The 18231-nt window shown below is 39.0% G+C and overlaps 2 pseudogenes; both read left to right on the forward strand.

The window, feature by feature from the left end:
* The first annotated feature begins 8652 nt into the window (after nt 1-8652).
* LOC140076088 (nuclear factor 7, brain-like) lies at nt 8653-10300 on the forward strand (annotated as a pseudogene).
* Nucleotides 10301-13947: 3647 nt separating this feature from the next.
* On the forward strand, nt 13948-15441 carry LOC140076089 (E3 ubiquitin/ISG15 ligase TRIM25-like; annotated as a pseudogene).
* The last annotated feature ends 2790 nt before the right edge of the window (nt 15442-18231 follow it).

Genomic DNA, 18231 nt, shown 5'->3' on the forward strand with positions numbered 1-18231 from the left:
TATCCCAGTACATATCCCATGAGAAATGATGAAACACTTTCCTGGGTTTGATTACCTTTTCCCTATCTTTCTGTACATGCAGCTCACAGGTAGATCTATGTGTATCCATGGTAACTGACAATAAATAAACCTTGTGTGTTCTGATTTAGCCGTCATCCCTCCTTTCCCCTTCTTCTACAAGGAGGGACAGATGGAAGAATATGAAGTAGGAAAAAGATTTTTTTGTTTGTTGTCTGTTACCATAGAGACACATAAATCTAAGAAAGTGAATCCATCAGTCAGACATATGGAAAAAATAAATTGTGCTTTAAAACTTTTTATTGTTTAACTGTTTATTTCATCTTGTTAAAACCATTATTATGGGACCATAGAAAGGATATAAATCTAAACAGACAAACAATAGACATTTTTATCTATTCCTCGTTAGTAGAAGAAAACTATTTCTGATCACAAGGCAACAGTAATCACATAAGAAATCAACAGCAAATTAATAAAGTACAAGTGATAAGAGCAGTATTATCTATCACTTATTTCTACATCTATGGAGGAAATCTCCAAGTGGTAGGTTTCCTTTAAATGTTACAAAACACTGGATACAGATAGAGAACGATGCATTCCCACAGTCTTCCATAAGTGTTAGATTATGGGCATCAATCTTGAGGAAGCCGTTGCATGGCTCTTTACTATGTATATCCAATGTCAGGACATAGCAGAAATAAGGAGACAACAGAGGACGGCGCCTCGGGTGATAACGTCTGGTGTTTCCAGCTGTATCGTAGGGAGAATTAGAGGTGCTCACCTGGTGAATTCTTTATTAGTAGGCTCATAGAATCGCTAGACAAGCATGGGGATCAGTAATATAGACAACGTGGGTCCAATCTGCTAGGTGTATTTGTAGGGGGTGTCACTGTCTGTGCAGATACCACATCTCAAAATCCAGAGACACCACTGGGGGTCCAGTAAATGGCATAAGACAAAGTGGAAAAAAGGCAAGAGCTGTCGTGGGGCACTGACAGTACACCTCCCCAGAAATTCAAACATAGGACGACGAATGAGCAGGATAATACACATTGACATTCTTATATACTAATACATAGAAAACAAATGACTTACCAGCGTTTTGGAGTGGAACTTCCGGCTCATATTAGGTTAGGTGCGCATGTGCCGAGATGGAAGTTTCATTCCGAGAAGCTGGTACGTGTAAATCATTTGTTTTCTATGTATTAGTATATGTATACCTACTCTATGGAGTCCAAGAATTTAGCCCTTAAGCTCCACCCACTTCCACAAAATGGCGTCCTAACGCTAAATTTACTCCACACAATCTCAGCCCCCAGCCAATCCACTGCCACCACCAGGAGTTGCTTACGCAAGGAAGGCCGTAGGCACCTCAACCACACAGACAATGCACCCTGATGATTACACAGCACATGCACTCACTACTTACACGATATTACAATGATGAATTCACACAGAACATGCAATCGCTTACTACATGGACTATGCTAACACTGACCTCTGGTAACGTCATTCCCTTCAGAGACTCAGATTCTTTAAGGCTACAAGCAGAGGCTTATTAAAATAACACTCAAAGAATAAAATTGTCAGATAAAATGAAAAAGATTAAAAACAATACACATACGATACTTACAGTTAGGACAAAGGAAACAAAAAACTCTTGCTAGTGAAATAATAAGAAATTCTTTGACCCGAGGACTGGGCATAGAAGAGAACAGAAGAAAACTCCAGCGCAGGCTCCTTGGTCTTTATAAAATCAACTTTTCTTTATTCAGCATACAGCATGGACGTACATCAGGTAAAACACAATGGGGGTCATTTACTAAGGGCCTAATTCACGTTTTCCACGGCGTGTTACCCCAATATTTCCGCCGATTTTCCCTGAATTGCCCCGGGTTTTTGGCGCACGCGATTGGATTGTGGCGCCTCGGCGCCGGCATGCATGTGATGGAAATTGGGGGCGTTGCCGAACGAAAACCCAACGGATTCAGAGAAACCGCCGCATTTTTTTTAAAAAAGTGTCGCGGGACACGCACTTACCTTCACCAAGTATAGGATCGTGAACTCTGGCGGGCCTCGGCGGACTTCAGCGCAGCAGCGACACCTGGTGGATGTCCCTAACTGCCTTAGTGAATCGCCGGAAGACCCGAATCCACCGCAGAGAACGCACCGCTGGATCGCGAATGGGCCAGGTAAGTAAATCTGCCCCAATAGGTTCTGATCTACGCGTTTTGGCTAAAAAGCCTTAGTCTTGATCTGATTTTATAAAGTTGATTTTATAAAGACCAAGGAGCCTGCGCTGGAGTTTTCTTCTGTTTTCTTCTCTGCAAGGATATGCCTTTGCCTTGGGCACTCCAAGCGCAGCTGGCCGGTCCACTGTCAGGTGGGAGAAGTTTGGAGCTGACTACCGTGGGAGTTTAAGTTTGTGTGAGGACTGGGCATAGACATCTATCCAGTCTTCTAGTGTTTATAGAGTCCTCCAGACTGAATAACCCCATGTGGCTGCTTCACTAATTTAAACCCAGTGGATTTTTGACCCCCCAGGGGATTTTCTATCCCCCTCCTATCAGTGAGGTACTTTTTGGGTCTGGGTTTTTATCAAAACAACATAACTTTTGATTGGAAGATGGCACAATTGTGCCATGGCTTTCAACCAAACGGGTACGTTATTCCCATCAACCACATACCAAACTCGGGGTGTCTTAGCCTAATATCAGGGGTGTTCTGCTATTGGCTGCTAACATTCTGATTTTCGCTCCAGGAGTGTGTCTAGACACCATAACTGTCCTGTGTAACTGGGGACCCATAATTATGAATTATGCCCCAGTTATGGACAGCTATGATATTCCCATTGTCTAGGTTTTGGAGGGAAAACCAAAGTCTGCTGGTTATTTAACCCCCCTCTGTTTCTGAACCACTCTGGCCTAAGGTGTTAATTTCGTCACCTTTGCACGTTTCTCTGATCAAACAGACTCCCTGGGGTGCAGAGACGCACTGTCCAGTGACTCTTCCTGGCTGGTTGTAAAACTGGTCAAATGGAGTCTTATATACAACAATGGATGAGGAAAAGTCAGCTCACCTGGACACCGTAGTTGGGTTTGAGACAACTGCAGCAGCACGGATTTTAGCCTTCGCTCTAAGGCACCACATGGAAATAGGAAAAAACACGATCCAGCTTCTATTTGCAGTGTCATAAAATCTTCAAGGTTTATTGGTACAACTTTAAAAAGATAGGGAATTATCCCACATAGGAAACATGGATAGAAAAACAAAAAACGGTCTGCAGGCAAAGCCTACGCGTTTCAATAAAACATCTTAATCATGGCTTAGCGTTTACGTTCGCTACCCTGACTTATATTCCCCTAATGAGCTGGTGTCATGTGATTACCAGTTCCGTTCCGAGACGGGGGAATGGACAAATGGAAATGAAGGCATATTTGTTTATCTAGGTATATTTACATTTTATACTTATGCCTATCTATCCACTGTTCCTAGACACAGAATAAGAAAGTGTGATGGTATTACATTTGAAATGGTTAATAAAAATAGATCACGTCTTGGCGACTGTTCATACCTGTGGGGGTGCGGGTTTGTAGGAGGAAAATCCAGAAGGTCTCCCGCTTAAGGAGACATCTTCTGTGAGCACCTCCTCTTCTAGGTTTAGTGACTTTTTTAATAGCTACTACTTTACAGGTCCCGCAATTCCCTGCATGAGTGTCGCGGAAATGCCTGGATACAGCAGACACGTTTACTGCGGTGTTATTGGAAGCGTCAGATATGTGCCGGCGTATTCTAGTTTTCAAGGTGTTCGTGGTACACCCTACGTACTGTAGGTTACAGGAGGTGCAGGTGATAAGATAAATAACATAGGAAGTGTTACAGTTTATGTAGCGTTTAATTTGATATTCTTCCCCCGTTACTACTGACGTGAATGTTTTGGTGGGTGTTAAGTGTGAGCATGTTATACACGTATTCCGACCACATTTATAACAGCCCTTCACTGATAACCAGTGTTGGTTCTCGTTCTTTTGTCGTGTGCTTGAGAACATGCTCGGAGAAAGTTGCATTGCCAAGGTAGGAGCTTTTTTAGCTGTAAAACGTACTCCTGAATTTAAAAGAGGGTACAGTGTCTCATCCGTCTGTAATATTGGGACGTGTTTTTTAATAATAGAGATAATATTCTGGTATTGGAGACTAAACGTGGTGGAGAAGGTTAGTGGATTTTGTTTATTCAGCTGTCTTTTTTTCTCTTTTTCTATTCTTAATAAATTGGGTCTAGGGATGTTTTTTACTCTATTGTCAGCACGTCTTAACATCCACTGGGGATATTTTCTTTTTGATAACTTGTCAAATAATTTATTTTTCTCTTGCTCAAAGACAGTATTTTTAGTACAGTTCCTTTTGAGTCTAATTAATTCCCCTACGGGGATATTTTTAATTACGTGTTTTGGATGGCATGAGTCTGCCTGAAGTGTAGAGTTGGATGCCGTGGGTTTAACATAAGGGGAAATAGTTATTGTACTGCCGCTATTTAGAGTAATATCTAAAAAATTCATATAGTTGGAATTTAGTACAAAGGTGAATTTTAGATTCATGTCGTTCCTATTTATATAATCAACAAAATCCATGGCTTCTTGAATAGTACCACCCCATATCAGGAGCAGGTCGTCGATATAACGACCATACCACCTGATATGGGGGGAAAAAATATTAGATTCTGAAAAAAGGAAAAGTTCCTCCCATCTTCCCATATAGATGTTAGCTAGGGAAGGGGAGCATTTACCGCCCATTGAGGCTCCATATTTTTGTAAAAAAAATTTGTCATCAAAAGAAAAGTAATTATATTTCAGTAAAAATTCCACTGCCATGACCAGAAATTGTTTGATCTCTAGAGTGTAGGTACTGTATTTATCCAAAAAGTATGTGAGGACATTTAAAGCTATTGTGTGGTTTAGAGAGGGGTATAGTGCTACCACATCACAGGAGAGCCATACATCATTATCATGCCAAGTTTGGTTGTCCAAAAGGGACACGACATGTTTGATGTCTTTAATAAGACTGGGCAATGTTGCCACTAAGGGCTGTAAGTAACTGTCCACTCATTCTCCCAATCTCTCACTCAGAGACCCAATCGCCAAGACGTGATCTATTTTTATTAATCATTTCAAATGTAATACCATCACACTTTCTTATTCTGTGTCTAAAAATAGTGGATAGATAGGCATAAGTATAAAATGTAAATATACCTAGATAAACAAATATGCCTTCATTTCCATTTGTCCATTCCCCCGTCTCGGAACGGAACTGGTAATCACATGACACCAGCTCATTAGGGGAATATAAGTCAGGGTAGCGAACGTAAACGCTAAGCCATGATTAAGATGTTTTATTGAAACACGTAGGCTTTGCCTGCAGACCGTTTTTTGTTTTTCTATCCATGTTTCCTATGTGGGATAATTCCCTATCTTTTTAAAGTTGTACCAATAAACCTTGAAGATTTTATGACACTGCAAATAGAAGCTGGATCGTGTTTTTTCCTATTTCCAAATGGAGTCTAATGACTCAGAACATGACAAAATGAAACATTACAAAAGAAAGAAAAAACAAACAAACTGTAGAGTGTAATATTATCACAGTATATAAGACGGTCAATGTGTATTATCCTGCTCATTCGTCGTCCTATGTTTGAGAAAGGGTCGAGTACCCGAAACGCGTTACAAAGGACAATTATATTAAGAATTTCTTTTATTCTTTACTTTGATAAAATCAATAATAAAATAACAAAGTGATCCGATGTTTTTTGACTATTTGGAGTATGTGAATTTCTGGGGAAGTGACTGTAAGCGCCCCACGACAGCTCTTGCCTTTTCTCCACTTTGTCTTAGGTACATCCGAAGCAGCGCTGAAGATATGGGATTTATACACAGAGAAACCTTCACTATTTACTCTGAAAATTGGGGACCTTCCTTGCAAAATTTTACAGGGTTTTTTGGAAGATCTGGACCTATAACGTATGACAGAACATGGAATAAACTCTATAGCTGATATATGGGATAAAACCCATTTATTACCATTCAAAATATTTGTGAAAAATTAGATATTTCTGTAAAAGAATTTTAGAAGTACCTACACATTAGACACTTTCTAACTATGGTACCAGAGAAATGTTGGGGTCCCCAATCAATATCTATCTTTAATAGACTTAAAGCAACAAAAGGAATATCTCTAGCATATAAAGCTATAGAGGGGATGTGGTATACAGAAGCCTCACCATGTCTGAAGCAATGGGAGCTGGACCTTTACATTTCTGTTGAAGACATTTCCTGGGAAAATATTTTCAAACTAACAACATCCTTTCTCACAGAACTGCTGGTCTGCAGCAAGAACGGCATACCATGGTAGATGGCGTCTTATTGCCCTCCCTGCCCCTCTGACCCAAGTGCATTGGAAAATTTGTTTTGCGGCAGCAATTTATCATCCTCATTTTTTATTCCAAATATCCCTTATACCCCTGATATATACTGGAAGCGCTCCACATGCTGCAGTTTTAAAAAATAATGCTCATTGCATTCGCACCTGGACCCGTACAGCAGGTTATGACCCTATATGCATTGCCATATTTGAGAGAAATTTTCTAATAAACTGGGTCTGCATTTCCTGTTCTAACCCCTTGTGAAAATGAAAAATTTGTCAAAATAGATTTTTTTGGGAAAAATAAATAATTTTGCTTTTTGTAGTATAATTCTGCAAAAAATCAAAATGTAAAAATGATCATTATACCCATTTATAAATTCCTTGGGGATATAGTTTTCAAAATGGGGTCACTTGTTTGGGGTTTCCACTGTGTTGTTATTCCAGGGGCTTTCCAAATGCCACATAGTCCCCGAAAACAATCCCAACTAAATCTGCTTCTAAAAGTCAAACAGCGCTCTGTTCCTTCAAACCCCCATGTGCCCCTACAGCAGTTTAGGGCCACAAATATAATACTGACATATTTAAGAAAAAGTGGGTGACAACATTTTTCATTTTTTTATTTGTGTATATGTGTAAATTGTCTTTTCTCGTCTTTTCTTGAATATATCAATACCATATATAAAAAAATATAGAAATTTCAAAATTTTATCAATATTGTAATTTAACTATCGTGAAAAACTTAAAGGTTTAACAAATTTTCTATAAGTTTTTTTGAATAGTGTAAGATGAGCAGTTTTGAAAACTTGATGATTTTTTGGGAAATTTAGGCCTTACAAAGCCCTTTCACAACTGCATTGGTCTCTAAAGAAATGGCTTTTAAAATTTTATTAAAAATGAGGAAAATTGCAGTTTGACTTACAACCAACCTCATAAGATAAAAGGATAGTGGGAAAAGTGAACCCCACATAAAGCAGACGTATGATAAATGTTAATAACTTCATTTGTTTGGTGGTATGAATATCTGTCGGAAAAGCAGAAAATTTCACATTTTGAAAATAGCTATTTTTTCAAAATTTTCACCAAATTCACTCTGTTTTCATAAATACAACATAATAAACATGAAAAAACAATATCAAAATCACTTGGTAAATTAAAGTTTTCCAAAGTTATTAGCATCTAAAGTGAAGATAAAAACAAGTGTTGGTGATAAAAAGGTTTTTTTTGGGTAACTTTTAAAAAGAAATATATACAATATCGCCACAACTATAATGACCCCCAAAATAAAATTTCACATATCTTGTATGTATATTTTTTTATGTATTCTACTTTTTTTTACAGCTTTAGACAACAAAAATAGTCCAAAAAAATAGAGGAAAAATGAAACATAGAAAACAAATGGCACTTGTAGCATTAATAGACATCTAAATTCAGAGTGTAGAAGAACGGGGGGGGGGGGGGTTCAGGGCTATAATGGCTCTAATATAATAAATCTATAGTGAGGGGCCATATTATACTGCAGGGAAAATAATCCCATATTTAGATTTCTATAGCAGGACAGAGACCCATAACTTGCACAATGAACCCTGGAAAATAAAAACCTCCAACAAAGTAAAATATTTTCTTCCTTCTCTATTAAAAAAAAGTATTGAAATATAATAAATAATTCCAATAAAACAACAAGTGGAATGAATATAAACTCCATCTCATCCACTAAAATAGGCAGCGACACGGGTATAGAGACCAAATAATATAAAGTTATGTACAATCTGCACATATTTGGTATCTCCATAATCGTAGTGACCTGTAGAAGAAGGAAAAGGTTATTCAATATCACAATACTTAAAATACAACAACAAGGCTCAAACATAGTTATTTTTTCTCAATTCTCCCACAGAAAGTGTTAATAAACATTATTCAATAAGCCAAGATGAAACTGAGGTCTAGTTTCCATCCCAGCACATCCTGGAGAGGTGTGAGACCCCCGCCCTGACATTACCCTCACAATAGTAACGTCTCCAGTCATTCAGGTGCTGATGCTGCTCCCCCGGCTCTCAGTGCAGGTGAATGGGGGAAATACACATAAAGACAATGAGAATGTAAATCCCTTTCATTATGAATAGGTCTGACAGTCACACCCAGGACCGCAGGGGTTGATGCTTCTGCAGGACTCTCCGCCCTCTTACTGTATATAAGATGATGTTTCACTCCTGAATCCTTCAGATGAGACACAACATCTGCTGCTCGTGTATTGTGAGTGCGCTGGGTGTACAGGAGGCGGCTGGAGGATATTCGTGTCCTGACTGCAGAAAGAAGCATCCGTGACGTCCGATCTTGGAGAAGAACAGGAATCTTGGGAATATAATGGAGAATTTATCTACTCAGCCTAAGATGGAGGAGACCAGAGTCTGCTGCACCTACTGCGATTCTCCTGAACCGGCTGTAAGAACATGTCTGCAGTGCGAGGCTTCTTTCTGTGAGAAACACTTACAGAGACACAGTAAGTCCTCAGAACATATTTTGGTTGATCCTGATGTTAACCTGGAGGAAAGAAAATGCTCCACACACAATGAGGTACTGAAATACTATTGTCCTATGGATTCCACCTGTATCTGTGTGTCCTGCTGGGTGGCTGGAGATCACATGGGACATGAGGTGGAGATATTGGATGTGGCCTCTGAGAAGAAGAAGGAGAAGCTGAGATCTGCTGTTGAGAAAATGAACTTGGATAAAATGGAAGCAGGAAAAAAAATCCAGAATCTCACAGATCATGGGGTAGAAGAAGAAAAGAAATTATCTGGACTCACTGAGAAAGTCACTAATCTGTTTACTGATCTGAGGAAGAAGCTGGATGATTTAGAAAGGAGAGTCCTGGGTGAGATCTCCAGACAGAAGGATCAGGTGTCACTCTCAGTTTCTGACATGATCAGACAGGTGGAGCTACACAAGGATGAGCTGACCAAGAAAATTCATCAATTTGAGGAGTCATGTGATATCACAGATCCATTAACCTTCTTACAAGAAGATTTATTCAAAGTTGATGTCAGTGATCGGAGCTGTGATGTCATTGGAGATGTAAGAGAAGCTCAGAGTCTGGATGATGTCATAGTGTCACAGATATTATACAGAGGACTGCTGCGCTTTGTGGAGGATCTGAATAATCTGAAAAGAACGAGCCAGTTTCCAGTGATGGAGAAATCTGAGGTATTACTGGATATAGACTCGGCTCATGATAACATCATTATATCACATAGTCTTAGATCTGCTTCTTATACTTCAACGTCACAGAACAGACCTGATGGACCCGAGAGGTTTGAGTCCTGTCAGGTGTTCAGCTCCTGCAGCTTCTCCTCTGGGAGACATTACTGGGAGGTGGATGTGAGTCAGGCGGAGAAATGGATCATTGGAGTGGCCGGGGAAAGTCTGGAGAGGAAAGCGGTGGGTAACGAGTCATTCATTGGTTTTAATGAGAAATCCTGGGGTTTGATGGTTATTAATAGCCTTGGTGTGCTTCATAACAATATATTTACAAGTCTGGAATCAGCGTCTCCTGTGAAGGTTGTTGGGATCTATCTGGACTATGAGGCCGGGCGTCTGTCCTTCTATCAGTTGTGTGACCCCATCAGACACTTACACACCTTCACCGCCTCCTTCACCGAGCCGCTCTATGCCGCCCTCTGTATGTATGACAATTGTATCCTCACAATCTTAAAATAATTTAGCAAAATTGTGGCTGTAAAATGTAAAACTAAATATCCGACTTCTAAGATCTTCTCATTTCTATTTCTGTGCTGATTCATTACTGAATATATATTAATGGACATTTTTTTTGGTGCCAAAGCTTCAGATTTCCTCCATAGATGTAGAAATAAGTGATAGATATTACTGTTCTTCTCACTTGTACTTTATTAATTTGCTGTTGATGTCTTATGTGATTACTGTTGCATTGTGATCAGAAATCGTTATCTTCTACTAACGAGGAATAGATAAAAATGTCTATTGTTTGTCTGTTTAGATTTATATCCTTTTTATGGTCCCATAATAATGGTTTTAACAAGATGAAATAAACAGTTAAACAATAAAAAGTTTTAAAGCCCAATTTATTTTTTCCATGTGTCTGACTGATGGATTCACTTTCTTAGAATTATGTGTCTCTATGGTAACAGACAACAAACAAAAAAATCTTTTTCCTACTTCATATTCTTCCATCTGTCCCTCCTTGTAGAAGAAGGTGAAAGGAGGGATGACGGCTAAATCAGAACACACAAGGTTTATTTATTGTCAGTTACCATGGATACACATAGGTCTACCTGTGAGCTGCATGCACAGAAAGATAGGGAAAAGGTCATCAAACCCAGGAAAGTGTTTCATCAATTCTCATGGGATATGTACTGGGATAATAACAGGGATTTTGTTGAGAATGCAGTCATGGACAGTGGAGACCCCTCAGCTCTCTGCAGAGGGTTTATCCACCATTACTGCCTTCTGCTCTGAGTGATGGCTGTGGCCAATAAGTAGACTTTTACAGCTGCCACTCAGAGCAGGAAGGGGGTTTTGTGTGGGAAGTCACTGACAAAAGCTGAGGGCACTTCATGAAGGATCACCATTGGGGGGGGGGGGCTGCTGCCTACTATGTTACTATGTGATGTTAAATGTTAAAAAACACTGGATACAGATAGAGAGCGATGCATCCCCACAGTCCTCCATAAGTGTTAGATTATGGGTATCAATCTTGAGCAAGCCGTTGCAAGGCTCTTTACTATGTACATCCAATGTCAGGACATAGCAGAAAAAAGGAGACAACAGAGGACGGCGCCTCGGGTGATAACGTCTGGTGTTTCCAGCTGTATCGTAGGGAGAATTAGAGGTGCTCACCTGGTGAATTCAGACAAGCATGGGGATCAGTAATATAGACAACGTGGGTCCAATCTGCTAGGTGTATTTGTAGGGGGTGTCACTGTCTGTGCAGCTCCCACAGCTCAAAATGCGGAGGCACCACTGGGGGTCCAGTAAATGGCATAAGACAAAGTGGACAAAAGGCAAGAGCTGTCGTGGGGCGCTGACAGTGCACTTCCCCAGAAATTCACATACTCCAAATAGTAAAAAAAATACTGATTACTTTGTTATTTTATTATTGATTTTATCAAAGAAAAAAATGAAGGACATGCTTAATATAATGGTCCTCTGTGACGCATTTCGGGTACTCGACCCTTTCTCAAACACAGGACGACAAATGAGCAGGATAATACACATTGACCGTCTTATATACTAATACATAGAAAACAAATGACTTGTGGAACTTCCGGCTCATATTAGGTTAGGTGCGCATGTTCAGAGATGGAAGTTTCACTCTGAAACGCTGGTACGTGTAAGACATTAGTTTTCTATGTATTAGTATATAAGACGGTCAATGTATTATCCTGCTCATTTGCTGGTATGCAGCAAAAATGGCATACGAAGGGAGACACCGTTTTATTGCCCTCCCTGCTCCTCTGACCCTGGTCTCTGTAACTATCCCTGATTTGAAATTTTCCACACAGTCCCACATTATTAAAAAATGTTTACTTTCGGGAGAGTAAAATTGTATTAATTGCATTGGAAAATTTGATTTGCGGCAGCAATTTATCATCCTCATTTTTTTCTTCAAAATACCCCTTATACCCCTGATGAATACTAGATGCGCCCCACATGCTGTGCCCTGAAATGCCGCCATTACAGAGAAATTGCAGTTTTTAAAAATAATGCTCATTGCCTTCTGAGCCGCGCCATGGGCCGTACAGCAGGTTATGACCCTATATGCATTGCCATATTTGAGAGAAATTTTCTAATACACTGGGTCTGCATTTCCTGTTCTAACCCCTTGTGAAAATGAAAAATTAAGGGTTAAAATAGCTTTTTTGGAAAAATAAATATTTTTTCTTTTTGTTGTATAATTCTGCAAAAAGGTAAAAATGATCATTATACCCACTTATAAATTGCTTGGGGGGTACAGTTTGCAAAATGGGATCACTTGTTTGGGGTTTCCACTGTGCTGTTATTCCCCCCATGTGCTCCTACAGCAGTTTAGGGCCACAAATATAATACTGACATATTCAAGTTTTCATTAGTGTATGTGTGTAAATTGTGGGAGTAAGTGAAAAAGGAAAATCACTAATAAAAACATGAAAAATGTGTCACCCAATTTTTCTTGAAAATTTTTCTAAATTTTATCAATATTGTATTTTAACTATCGTGAAAAACTTAAAGGTTTTACAAATTTTCTATAAGTTTTTTGAATAGTGTAAGATGAGCAGTTTTGAAAACTTGCTGACTTTTTGGGAAATTTGTGAAATTTAGGCCTTACAAAGCCCTTTCACAACTGCATTGGTCCCTAAAAAATGGCTTTTGAAATTTTATTAAAATGCAGAAAATTGCAGTTTGACTTACAACCCTTCTACCAACCTCATAAGATAAAAGGATAGTGGGAAAAGTGAACCCCACATAAAGCAGACGTATGATAAATGTTAATAACTTAATTTGTTTTCACCACATTCACCCTGTTTTCATAAATAAATGACTAATAAATATCACTCAAATTTTTTTGCTAACATAAAGTTCAATGTGCCATGAAAAAACAATATCAAAATCACTTTTTTAAATTAAAGTTCTCCAAAGTTATTATCATCTAATGTGACGCTGAAAACAAGTGTTGGTGATAAAAAGGCTTTTAAGTTTTAAAAATAAATGTATACATTTACGAAATCACCACAACCATAATGACGCCCAAAATAACATTTCACGTATCTTGTATGTTTTTGCTTAGATTTTTTAAATGTATTCTACTTGTTTGACAACAAAAACAGTCCAAAAAATTTAAGGGAAAAAACACATAAAGAAAACAAATGGCACTTGTAGCATTAATAGACATCTAAATTCAGAGTGTAGAAGAACGGGGGGGGGGGGGGGGTGTTCAGGACTATAATGGCTCTAATATAATAAATAAAAAGTATTGAAATATAATAAAAAATTCCAATTAAACAACAAGAAGAATGAATATAAACTCCATCTCATCCACTAAAATAGGCAACGACACGGGTATAGAGACCAAATAATATAAAGTTATGTACAATCTGCACATATTTGGTATCTCCATAATCGTAGTGACCTGTAGAAGAAGGAAAAGGTTATTCAATGTCACAATACTTAAAACACAAATCTTCCCACAGAAAGGGTTAATTATAATTAATGAAATCAGATGAAAGTGAAACTCTCCACCACACCCTGAAAAGGTGTGAGACCCCCGCCCTGACGTTACCCTCACAATAGTAACGTCTCCAGTCATTCAGGTGCTGATGCTGCTCCCCCGGCTCTCAGTGCAGGTGAATGGGGGAAATACACATAAAGACAATGAGAATGTAAGTCCCTTTCATTATGAATAGGTCTGACAGTCACACCCAGGACCGCAGGGGTTGGTGCTTCTGCAGGACTCTCCGCCCTCTTACTGTATATAAGATGATGTTTCACTCCTGAATCCTTCAGATGAGACACAACTTCTGCTTCTCGTGTATTGTGAGTGCGCTGGGTGTACAGGAGGCGGCTGGAGGATATTCTTGTCCTGACTGCAGAAAGAAGCATCCGTGACGTCCGATCTTGGTGAAGAACAGGAATCTTGGGAATATAATGGAGAATTTATCTACTCAGCCTAAGATGGAGGAGACCAGAGTCTGCTGCACCTACTGCGATTCTCCTGAACCGGCTGTGAGAACATGTCTGCAGTGCGAGGCTTCTTTCTGTGAGAAACACTTACATAGACACAGTAAGTCCTCAGAACATATTTTGGTTGATCCTGATGTTAAACTGGGAAAAAGAAAATGCTCCACACACAAGGAGGCACTGAAATACTATTGTCCTATGGATGCCTCCTGTATCTGTGTGTCCTGCTGGGTGGCTGGAGACCACAAGGGACATGAGGTGGAGATATTGGATGTGGCCTCTGAGAAGAAGAAGGAGAACCTGAGATCTGCTGCTGAGAAAATGAACTCTAAAAAAATGGAAGCAGGAAGAAGAGTCCAGAATCTCACAGATCATGGGGTAGAAGAAGAAAATAAATTATCTGGACTCACTGAGAAAGTCACTAATCTGTTTACTGATCTGAGGAAGAAGCTGGATGATCTAGAAAGGAGAGTCCTGGGTGAGATCTCCAGACAGAAGTATCAGGTGTCAACCTCAGTCTCTAACATGATCCGGCAGATGGAGCTACACAAGGATGAGCTGACCAAGAAAATTCATCAATTTGAGGAGTCATGTGATATCACAGATCCATTAACCTTCTTACGAGATGATTTAACCAAAGGTCACATCAGTGATCAGAGCTGGGATGTTCTCGGTGCTAAAAGAAAAGCTCAGAGTCTGGATGATGTCGTAGTGTCACAGATATTATACAGAGGACTGCTGCGCTTTGCTGATGATCTGAATAATATGAGAAGAAAACAACAGTTCCCAGTGATTAAAAAATCTGAGGTATTACTGGATAAAAACTCAGCTCATAATAACATCGTTGTTTCAAGGAGTCTCAGATCTGCTTCATATAACGCAACGTCACAGAACAGACCCGATGGGCCCAAGAGGTCAACGTCTGGTCAGGTGTTCAGCTCCTGCTGCTTCTCCTCTGGGAGACATTACTGGGAGGTGGATGTGAGTCAAGTCAAGACATGGATCATTGGAGTGGCCGGGGAAAGTCTGGAGAGGAAGTGGAGGGGTGAAGAATCCTTTATTGGTTACAATAAGAAATCCTGGGGTGTTGTTTTCTCTAAAGTCCTACATGCAAGTCATAATAATATCCATATACCCCTAGAATCAGAGTCTCCTGTGAAGGTTGTTGGGATCTATCTGGACTATGAGGCCGGGCGTCTGTCCTTCTATCAGCTGTGTGACCCCATCAGACACTTACACACCTTTACCGCCTCCTTCTCCGAGCCGCTCTATGCTGCTTTCTATGTGGAGAAGAATGGCACTGTCAGGATCGTGAAATAATTACAGTAAAATGTTAGTTGTTAAGCCTTAAAGTGAATCTCTACCTTCCTAGATTCTTTAATAGCTTTGTCTAGAATTGTTTGCTGAAGTTTTACTAAATATATGTTTTATAGCAGTTTGGTCTGTTCTTATGCTGTCCATTTGGGAGACTGTGACAGCCGTCACTCAGATGAAGGAGGAGGAGCTTGTTGTGAAGGGTAATGCTGAGATCAGAGCATTTTGTGAGGGATCAGCATTGGGGTGGCTGCAGGTTATAATATTTTTTCTCAAAGATCTGATGATGTTTAAACTACAGATCCCCACAAAAGTACAAAATAAGAAGAAATAACCAATTTATTTGACGATCTAAAAATTTTGAAATATTTTATTGATGGACATCAGAAGCCAGATATGCTGCTGGAGCGTTACTAGTGCGTGGCGGTTCATCCTGATCAGACCTATTTTGTATTATGTGATTACTAAATTCTTCTTTATTTTAATTCCAATAAAATATTTCTATGAGATCTGATTGTGTGATTTGATTTATTATATTTCAATAAACTTCTGTTCAATTCTGAATAGCCGGACCTGACTGATGTCAGCAATTCATGTAATCTGTATGGTGCCCATGTGATTACTCCTCCAGTATCAACTTGTTTAGGACTGGCCGCTGACTTCAGACATCAGAAGACACAGTTCCCAAATCTAGAACAACATCTTTAGATGTCGTTGTAGTTTCTCCTGCTCCCAAGCTAATGGTGGGAGCAGGACTGGGCGTCAAACTGTCATACAGTGGCGTAACTAGGAGAGGCTGGGCCCCACAGCAGATTTCTGCATGGGGCCCCCCTTCACCTTAAAAAAATATATATATACATATTTGTAAAATCATGCACATTTATATACTTTGTGGGAGATTTGGCCCAGTAGAGACCATGATAGCGGGGTGCTGTGATGCAGTTCAAGACAGTGACACCAGGGTTTAGTCCAAAACAGGTCTAGCCTGCGTTTATTTCAGCAGGAATCAAAATAAAACAGCCTTCACATTCAGGCATCCAAAACAAAATAATATCCTACCCGTCAGGGTACTAACTAAACAATGGTTCTCTGACTCACCACTAACAAAATCACTTGGCTGCTCCAGGCACAGAGGTCAGTGCTGTGTGCTCTCCAGCCTCCTTCCAGAGAGAGACAACACTTTCAGCACTGCTCAGCCACTTTATGCACACTGATTAGGCTGCTCCCATCACCTGTGTCCAAGGTGCTGGACAACACCACCTCAGCACTAAGGCCTTGCATAATAGCAAAACCTAGGGGAAACATACCGCCTATCCACAGTTAACCCCTTCAGTGTCTCACAACTTATACACACGCATAAAGTTTTACTCTCATACACACATTGATACACTCTTACAGTGAACCTGTCACCAATAAAAAGGCACTAGAAGCTGCTTACTAAAATAACATAGAAATCATACATATAGTATATATACACACCATACATCATATACACACATATACAGCATATACATAAACACACATACAGTATATACACATCATACATCATTTACTCACACAGATATAGACACACATACAGTATATACACATCATACATCATTTACTCACACAGATATAGACACACATACAGTATATACACATCATACATCATTTACACACAGATATAGACACACATACAGTATATACACATCATACATCATTTACACAGATATAGACACACACACAGTATATACACATCATACATCATTTACTCACACAGATATAGACACACATACAGTATATACACATCATACATCATTTACTCACACAGATATAGACACACATACAGTATATACACATCATACATCATTTACACACAGATATAGACACACATACAGTATATACACATCATACATCATTTACACAGATATAGACACACACACAGTATATACACATCATACATCATTTACACACACAGATACAGACACACATACAGCATATACACATCATACATCACTTACACACACAGATATAGACACACATACAGTATATACACATCATTTACACACAGATATAGACACAGATATAGTATATACACATCATACATCATTTACACACACAGATATAGACACACATAGTATATTCACATCATACATCATTTACACACAGATATAGACACACATACAGTATATACACATCATACATCATTTACACACAGATATAGACACATACAGTATATACACATCATACATCATTTACACACAGATATAGATACACATACAGTATATACACATCATACATCATTTACACACAGATATAGACACACATACAGCATATACACATCATACATCATTTACACACACAGATACAGACACACATACAGTATATACACATCATACATCACTTACACACACAGATATAGACACACATACAGTATATACACATCATTTACACACAGATATAGACACAGATATAGTATATACACATCATACATCATTTACACACAGATATAGACACAGATATAGTATATACACATCATACATCATTTACACACACAGATATAGACACACACACAGTATATACACATCATACATCATTTACACACAGATACAGACACACATACAGTATATACACATCATACATCATTTACACACACAGATAAAGACACACATACAGTATATACACATGATACATCATTTACACACAGATATAGACACACATACAGTATATACACATGATACATCATTTACACACAGATATATAGATACACATACAGTATATACACATCATACATCATTTACACACACAGATATAGAT

The sequence above is a fragment of the Engystomops pustulosus genome, chromosome 8, assembly GCF_040894005.1.
Source record: "Engystomops pustulosus chromosome 8, aEngPut4.maternal, whole genome shotgun sequence".
NCBI lineage: Eukaryota > Metazoa > Chordata > Amphibia > Anura > Leptodactylidae > Engystomops > Engystomops pustulosus.